This window comes from Chrysochloris asiatica, unplaced genomic scaffold, assembly GCF_000296735.1.
Source record: "Chrysochloris asiatica unplaced genomic scaffold, ChrAsi1.0 scaffold00022, whole genome shotgun sequence".
Classification (NCBI taxonomy): domain Eukaryota; kingdom Metazoa; phylum Chordata; class Mammalia; order Afrosoricida; family Chrysochloridae; genus Chrysochloris; species Chrysochloris asiatica.
The window spans coordinates 2,422,415-2,431,956 of record NW_006408540.1 but is presented as its reverse complement, the minus strand read 5'-3'; the positions used below and the strand labels follow the sequence as shown (position 1 = coordinate 2,431,956).

General features: G+C 39.9%; 1 protein-coding gene and 1 pseudogene across 3 annotated transcripts in view; one reads left to right on the top strand and one right to left on the bottom strand.

Moving 5' to 3' along the window:
- DIAPH3 (diaphanous-related formin 3) overlaps window positions 1–9,542 on the bottom strand; it is a 727,649-nt gene that overhangs the window by 696,097 nt on the left and 22,010 nt on the right. The window lies entirely within an intron of this gene.
- Window positions 4,423–5,207, top strand: LOC102816295 (annotated as a pseudogene).

The window sequence follows — 9,542 nt, the reverse complement described above, 5'->3', positions numbered from 1 at the left end:
TAAAGCTGATGATAATATCAAAATATAAGTAGTCCCTTACATAAAAGCACTTGTAACAGATAAAGGTGTGCTATTAAAGTACATTGGGACTCTTTTCCAAAAGCTGCCCTTCATTTGCTGTCGATTAGTACCATCGAGTCAGTTCCAACTCATAGTGACCCTGTATAGGGTTTTCGAGGAGCAGTTGGTGGATTTGAACCGCAAACCTTGTAGTTCAAATTGATCATCCTACAGTGCCATACTCTTCTTCTTGACGTCCTGCTTCTCCATTTATTAATTGTATTTTCTCCCTAAGAAGTTAAGAACACCAAATATAGAAAGGTAGCAATGTTTCTGCTAAGAAAAGTTCTTAAAATGTATGGTAAAGAGAATCACTCTGGGATTGAAAGAGTTGGAAAAGCCTTTAGAGATATTTCCTCTGAAGAACACAGGATTCAAAAAAAAGGCAGAAACACAGAACATAGGTTTCTCTGTTCCCATTTAAGTAATGCATCAAAACTTTTATTGAAGACAGCACATGCTGACCAAAAAAAAAAAATAGATCCGGAGCTTTGAAAGCACTGTGCTAAAAATTCTGTGACTATGAAGAGGTATGAAAAAAGTCCCTTCCCCCACCCAGCTTAGTTTACAAGCAAGTAACAAAGAACAGATAAACTGTACAATACAAAGCAACATAAAAGATCCTGAGATAAGATACACAAACAATGAAAAAGACGTCAAGCAGGAGTCTAAAATTTTTAGCAAATTGTATATCACAGCTAAACACATGTGAACTAGAAGGCCAGAGCAAAGGCTGTCTACTGATGTTCTTAGTACATGGCAGTCATCACCAGGAGTCAAACTAGCAGGTTTGGATCTATTTGTCCTTGCCACTACACCAAATGAGTGATATTTTAAAAACAATTTTTGCTGTTGCTGCTTAATTCCATTAAATTTACATCATTTATAACATTATAAGGGATTACTAATGAAAGAAACATCTGTAAAATTAAAGCTTACAAACACACTTGATTCAGACCGAATTTTCTTAGACCAAAAACTTCTCAACCAGCTAGTTTTCAAATTTTTAGTGTGATGAGAAAGTCACTCTATGAATGTCTTTGAAAAAGCAGATCACAGGGACTCAGTGGATCTGAAGTAGAACTTCAGTTGCTTAAAGGACCCTTGGGTGATGCTGTTGCAGCTAGCCCTCCTGGTCCTCACTCTGCTGTTACCAGCCATTAAAAGGTCCCTCAACCTGCAAACATATGAATTTCTCATCATGGCGCTTGCCTAAAAAAACTGGATGCTGCTGAAGCAAGCTAAAGGAAAGGTACAGATAACACGTACAAGAGGATTTCAAAGAAATTAAAGACAAGAGCTTGGTACCATTGGTTTCACAAGCCATCCAAGAAGTAACAAATACCAACTGTTGTTAGGTGCTGTCAAGTGGCCTCTGACTCATTGCGATCCTATGTACAAGAGAAAAAAACCACTGCCCAGGCCTGCACTGTCCTCCCACTGTTACAGCCACTATATCAATCCATCTCATTAGGGGTCTTCCTCTTTTTCGATCACCCTCTGCTTTACAAAGTATAATGTCCTTTTCCAGAGACCGATTCATCGTCCTGATAACATAACCAAACTACAGCAGATGAAGTGTCACCTTCCTCGCATCTAAGGAGAATTTTTGGTTTACTTCTAAGACAGATTTGCTTGTTCCTCTGGCAGTCCATGGTATTCTTCACCAATATCTTAATACAAACTTGAATTCAATTCTTCTCCAGTCTTCTCATTGCCCAGTTTTCATGTGCATATAAGGTGATTGAAAATATCATGGTATGGATCAAATACCTTAGTTCTTAAAGTGACTTATTTGCTTTTTTAAGACTTTGAGAGGTCTTTTGCAGCAGATTTGTCCAATGCAATACATTGATATCTTGGTGGCTGCTTCCATGAACACTGACTGTTGATGCATGTAAAATGAAATCCTTGACAACTTAAATCTCTTCACCATTTATCATTTTGCTTATTGGTCTAGTTGTTACTATTTTTGTTTTATGTTGAAACATACTGCACAATGAAAGCTGTATTCTATGATCTTCATGAGCAAGTGTCTCAAGTCCTCTTTGCTTTCAGCAAACATGGTAAATTATATGACAGTCAGATTGAAAATTGGCCTTACTAGTCCATTTCAGGTAACTAATGCCTAGGATAGGAGTCCTGGTGTGGCGCTATGGGTTAATGCACTAGACTGCAAAGTCAGTTTGAACTGCAAGGTCAGTAAGCCAAGCTCACCAGTTTTTCCTCAGAAACCCTATACAGGATCGCTTTGGGTCAGAACTAACTCAACAGCACTGAACAAGAACAGCAATGCCTAGGATATTGATCTTCATGCATTCCATTCATTTTGACAACTTCCAATTTTCTTAGATCCATAGTTTGTACATTGCATATTCTGATTAGTAATGCATGTTTGCAACTGTGTCTTCTCATTTTGAACTGTAACCCATCTACAAATGAAGTCCTGAAAACTTTACTCCATACACATCCTGAAGATTGACTCTGTTTTGAAGAGGCTGCTCTTCCTCATCATATTTAATGTAGTACACATGGTGGCAGCCTCATTATGCTACACAGTAGAAAACAAATTATGGTTATGAGGCCAGATCGAGTTTGAAAAATCACAAGTTCTCTTTTTATTTCTTATATTTTAGCATAATGGTCTCATCTGCTCTAAAAGCTTATCAAAAGTAAGTAGTATTTACCTTTAACTTTCTTGAGATGGCATGATATCATTTACATTTACAACAAAAATGATAGATTTCTTTTATCTTATCCATTAATAAGTGTCACAAAATAGAAAAATAAAGCTAAGTCAATGTATTATTGTTGCCACAGAAATTGAATTTGTGTCAAAAGGATTTGTGCTTGTAATGTAGTGATTCTTATATTTTTCTTGGAATTAAGTCTCTAGCAGGTGACAACATCAATAATTCAAAAAACCAAGGAGCTTTTTTGAGAGTGGTTAATTTATATATGTGAATTAGAAAACAAATGAATAATGTGCTGAATATACTCTGACATATTTGAAAGTTGGCATTAAAAACCCAACTTATTAAAAAGTCTATGTACACAGTATTTATTAGGGTTTTTTTTTAAGATTTTACTTATTATTTTACCAGCACATGCATTTGTATTTGAAAAGGAAGTCATCAATATTTTCAGCTTAGTGTGTTTTAGTGGTCACTTAAAAACAAAAATCTTCCCGTTAAAAAAAAGTAAAAATGCTCATTGTAGGCAATTAAGAAAACATAGGGAAGCATGAAAAAATAATCCCACAATTCACATATACAATTAACAATGGCTATTGTCTTATCTTTTTACTAGCCAAGTGTTGTTGTTGCTGTTAGGTACCATCAAGTCAGTACCACTCATAGTGACCCTATACACAACAAAAGGAAACCCTGCCTGGTCCTGGGCCAGCCTCACAATCGCTATGCTTGAGCACACTGCTGCTGCCACTGTGCCAATCCATCTCATCTGGGACCTTCCTCTTTTTCTCTGACTCTCCACTTCAGGCAGGATGTCCTTCTCCAAGGACTGGCCCCTCGTGATAGTATGTCGGAACTATGAGAGACAAAGTCTGACCATCCAGCTTCTAATGAGCATTCTGGCTACACTTCTTCCAACACAGATTTGTTTGTTCTTTTGGCAGTTCATGGTACTTTTAATATTCCCCTCCAACTAACGTATGCTTGACTAACATATGCTTAAATGCATGCTAATTAACATGTAAACATTATAGCAATGATATAAAACTAAAGTCAATTAACATTTTAGTTATGATTTTGGCAAAACCTGAAATAAAATCAGTTCTTCTTACATAATGAGATTCTTATTATGTTCATTTATTCATTAATTCATCCAACAAATATTGACTAAGCATCTACTATGTTTTGACATAGAATATGTCAGTGAATATAGATCCCCACTCTAAAGGAAGTTATCAACTGTTGGGGAAACAGACAATAAACATAGTAAGTGACTATCAGAAGGGGATGAGTGCCCTGAGAAAAATGAAGGCAGTACAGGGTTAGGTAGAGTCCTGGTGTGATGCTGTAGGATATGCACTCAACCTCAAGGTCGGTTTGAACCTCAAGGTTGGCGGTTCAAACTCACCAGCCACCCCTTGGAAATCCTAGACAGGGCTGTTGGAGTCGGAACCGACTCAACGGCACTTAACAACAACAACACAGGGTTGGAAGATCTGGAATCGAGCCAGGGCAATCAGTACCTGCAGGTTGCGTCGATGCAGGTGGAGGTGGGGGGTGCGTGTGAGGCCATCGGGCAGGCGAGCAGGTGGTGTAGGACAGTTTGTAAGAGACAATGACGGAACCAAGCCTAGTATGGGCACTGGACACAGTTCATCTAGAGCTGAAGATGGCAATGAACATATACCCGACATCCATCACTAGGGATAACCTAAGCCAGCATGACATGCTGGCTTGGATCAATGAGTCTCTGCAGTTGAATCAGACAAAGATCCAACAGTTGTGCTCATGAGCAGCTTACTGTCAGTTTATGGACATTCTGTTCCCTGGCTCCATCGCCTTGAAGAAAGTGAAATTCCAAGCTAAGCTAGTACATGAATATATCCAGAACTTCAAAATTCTACAAGTAGGTTTTAAGAGAATGGATGTTGACAAAATAATTCCTGTGGACAAACTAGTAAAAGGGAAATTTTGAATTTGCTCAGTGATTCAGTAAGTTTTTTGATGCAAACTACAATGGAAAAGACAATGACCCTGTAGCTGCCAGAGAATGTCAAGACAGGGCAGTGGCCCCTACCCTTGTTGCTCCAGCTCTGAATAAACCAAAGCAACCTCTCAGCACTAGCAGAGCGGCTCCACAGAGGCCCATTTCAACACAGAGAACTACTGCAACTTCTAAGACTGGCCGGGGTGTGGGGAGAAAGAATCCTGGGAATGATGAAGCAGCTGAATTGATGTAGCAAGTCAATGTATTGAAGCTTACTGTTGAAGACATGGAGAAGGAGAGAAATTTCTACTTTAGAAAGCTACAGAACATTGAAATGATTTGTCAAGAGAATGAAGAGGGAAATAGCCCTGTATTGCAAGAGGAATGTGGACATTCTCTGTGCCACAGATGTAGGCTTTGTTATCCCTGATGAAGGGGGCCCAAAGGAGGAACAAGAAGAGTATTAACAGCCTGGACCAGCAGAGCACCATCTGAATTCACCACTCCAAACCATGAGCTTAACTGTAAAAACTTCCTTTTCTGATTCATAGAGGACTCACTGGTTTCCTTTCATAAACAAAGAGTACTTCTTAAAGTGCACTTTGCAGAAGTCTCACTCCTTTTTCCATGAGTTTGAATTAGGAGCTTTTATCATGTGGCAGAACAGTATTAGCATCGAGTGGGCTCACCTAGAGAACACAGGCGCTGACCATGGGCTCACAAGGTGGTTGTTGGAGAAGTGTCCATAGGGAAATGGAAACACTGAATGAAACATTAAGCTACTGTGAATTCTTGTCAGAGAATGTTTAATAAATAAATGCCTTAAGAGTAATAAATAAATAAATGAGATAGGGGGAACATAGGGGATGGATATGGAAGGCCTAGGGTAGGTATTTTGTAGTTGCTGTTGTTGTTCTTATGTGCCTTGGGGTTCCAATTCACAGCGATCCTGGATAGGGTTTCCAAGGTGCGAATGGTAGATTTGAATCACTGACCTCATGGTTAAGTGCCGTCGAGTCGGTTCCGACCCATAGCGACCCTGTATAGGGTTTCCGAGGGTGTAAATCTTTACGGGAGTAGAAAGTCTCATCTTTCTCCCGCGGAGCGGCTGGTAGTTTCGAACCGCTGACCTTAAGGTTCGCAGTCCGATTCGTAACCACTACGCTACCAGAGCTCCTTTTGACCTCATGGTTAGCAGTCTAGTATTTATCCTACAGGGCCACACTAAGAGTTGTTGTTGTTAAGTGCCATCGAGTTGGTTCTGACCCATAGCGACCCTGTATAGGGTTTCCAAGGAACAGCTGGTGAGCTTGAACCACCAACCTTGCAGTTCAAATGACTTTGCAATCTGGTACATTACCCCACAGTGCCACACCAAGTGAAATTTGAGAAAAGAACTTAAAATAGGAATTTGTTATGCGGACATGGAGAGAAGAATTTCAGACAGATGGAGTAACAAGACCAAAAAGCCACTGACAGATTCAAGGAAAAAGGAAGTCAGAACAGCTTCAGACTTCAAGAAGTCAAAACCAAACCCACTGCCATAGAGTTAATTCTGAATCTTTGGTGTTAAGTGTCGTAGAATCAGTTCTGGTTCATAGGGATCCTGTATAGGGTTTCCAAGACTGTACATCTTTGAACGAACGGCTGGTGGCGTCGAACCTCCAACCTGTGTGTGGTTCACAGTTCAGTGCTTATCGTATAGCAACCCTATAGAGGGTTGCTGAGACTGTAAATCTTTACAGAAACAGACATCATCATCTTTCTCCTGTAGAGTAGCTGGTAGGTTTAAACTGGTGACTTAAGGTTCCTTCCAGTCTTGAAGAAAAGAGTAGGAAATCATCAGACTGAAGGGAGAAGCAGACAAGATCAATCCCAGACCATTTTAAGAATTTGAACTTTTATTTTTATAACTGAAGTCACAAGTATTTTTTTTTAAGTATTGTTAACTCAAAAAACATATTAAGCCAATAAAAGAATTAAAGTTTGTTTAATGCATGATTTGCAAAGCAGGGTAACATTTCAAGTATTGTTGCTGTTGTTAAGCGCTAGAGTCAGTCTGACTCGTAGCAACCCTGTATAGGGTTTTCAAGGAGCTGCTGGTGAGTTTGAACCACTGACTTTGCAGTTAGTAGTCCAGTGCTTATCCTACAGTGCCACACCAAGACTACTAAGAGAGTCAAAAATGTTCCAAAGAAGAAAAAACTTTCAAACATTCTTAATACTCTATTTTATTGCTAGTAATTATACATTAACATGGAAAAAGGGTTGGAATAGAAGTGACAAAACAATCTCTGGTCATGATGGATTCCATACAACAATGTCTTCAAGAACAATTGAAATAATACCGATTTACCCTAAGACAATGCTTCCTATCTGACCTTCAGAGTTTCTATATGTAGAAATTAACTGCACACATATAATTTTATTAAAGCCCAAGGCTAGATTACTGTTGGATTTAAAGGTGACATTTAAGAGCCCACTGCCACCTAGTCGATACCAACTCACAGCGACCAGGTAGGGCAGAGTAGAACTACTCCTTAGGGTTTCCTGGAACAGGAAGTTGTAGGCTTCCTGTAAATCTTTATAGTAGAGACCATCTCATCTTTCTCCTGTAGAGTGCCTGGTTGATTCGAATTGCCAACCACGTAGTTAGCAGTCCAACACCCAACCCAAGGTAACTTTGTTGACGCTGTTGTTAAGTGCCATTAAGTCAGTTTCGACTCATAGCAACCCTACACAGGGTTTCCTGGTGAATTTCAATTGTTGACCTTGCATCTCAAACCAAGGGTCCAGTGCTTACCCTACAGTGCCACGAGGTAACTTGATGAGTCCAGTTTTCATAAAGTACAAGGATCAGCTTGAGTAGGTTCCCTCAACCAGTCAGTTCTTACTCATAGCAACCCTGTATAGGGTTTTCAAAGCTGTAAATATTTGTAGGAACAGAAAGCCTCATCTTTCTTCCAAGGAGTGGCCAGTGGGCTCGAACCGCTATTTACTTTACCCTTTCTGGTGACTCAAAAATAATACATCAGTAACTGTCCTATCAGAGCTACACACAAAACAATACACAGGATCCTCACTGATACCTTCCTTTATACATTTCATCCAAAAGAACGTGGGGAATCTGAAGAGAAAAAGCCTTGAAAGAGATTAGATACCCTAGTACTGGGTCATATGACAGCTGAATTATAGTCCATCATATAATGTCCTATGTGTGTTCAATTACAAACACACCAATTTCTGCAGTCAAGCTGTGAGTTCAAGCAACCGTTGCCTTACTGCTCTTGGCAATCTCCCAAAAACACCAAAAGGAGACTTCGGCAATGACTCTCTAGCCTTAATGCAAGCATATTTGTACAGGGCTTCTTACAGTACAGTAGTTTCATGGTGATTATCACACTATTCAGGCATACTAATAAAACAAATCAACAAGGGTTGTGGGGAAGCCAGCCACAGACATGGGAAGGCATCCAATGATCTTAATAGCCTAGTGGCAAATTACTGAGGTCTGCAGATCTTGCAAGGATATGAAGATAATTCTCCTGTGCATCTTTCTGTCATCAATAAGGTTATTTTGCTTGTAAACCTATCATTGAGGGCAGTTTCCGAGACTATAAAAGTGCATTATCTTTGCCAGAATGAGATATGCATATTATCTGTCTAAAGAAATCATCACATCATCAGAAGACAATCTGAAAGAAATGCTGACTCAATGGCACTTAACAACAACAGCAACATAGGCAGACTGCAAGGACCACAGGAAGTTCCTTTAAGAATGAATGTAGACCAAAGTCTATAAGCTGAAGGAGAACTAAAGGGGAGAAACTTGCCTAGGGCAAAGGCGTTAAACACAGTTAAGATTGTGATGATGACACAGGACAGGGCAGGGTTTCCATCTTTTGTACATAGGTCACTATGAATCAGAAACCACTCAATGGCATCCAACAATTCTCAATAAAATCAAATCATCTAACAACAACAGGGCAAAGGGAAACTCTAAGTCAGTGTTCTCAGTCTACTCTTACAGAAAATGCAAAGTCACTAGAAACGTACTGCCATTTTTAGATGACTGGAGAGCCCAATTCTTAAGTATAGGACACTAGAAAAAAAGATAAATTCATATAATAAGCTGCTTGGTGCCTGTTTGGAATTAGGGACTCAAATAAGGATAAGTTCCTTGGCATCATCCACTCCCACACTTGACAATCTAGTAGGGTTGACAGAAACCTCAGTCTTAAAGGTACAGTAAGATGAATGTTACAAGAGACCTCAGTAGAGGGCTGCTTCAGAAGGGCAGGGAAGACCTCAGGGTTCCAGACTCACCTCAGTATGATAATGGGAACACTGACTGGAATGAACCAGACAAACAGTGGATGGAAAACGTTCCAGATAGAAATTCTAGCTTTTAAATATACATCATAATCCCTCCCTCTAAGACTGAAACTCAAAGGGAACACATGAACAGGCATGTACGCTTGCTGACAACCACATTGGTGTACTGGTGAGAGGAAGAGTGGGAAAAGCAGCAATGAAGAAATGGACTGAGTTCAACCACGTTCCGAAGACTCCCGTTGACCTGGAGAGAGAGAGGAAGAAGGGCTGGGTGGTCCAGAGTGTGGTGAGACCTGGGGTCAAGGACATAGCCACAGAGGGCTAGAGCTGAGAGTGAAGCATCCAGATGATATGAAGTGAGGGGAGACGCACAAGAGCAACCAAACTTTCAGATAGTACCTATTTGAACTAGCATCGATAGCTTGATAATCAGAACTCGACTAGAGAAAAGATTTTTAAGAAAAAAA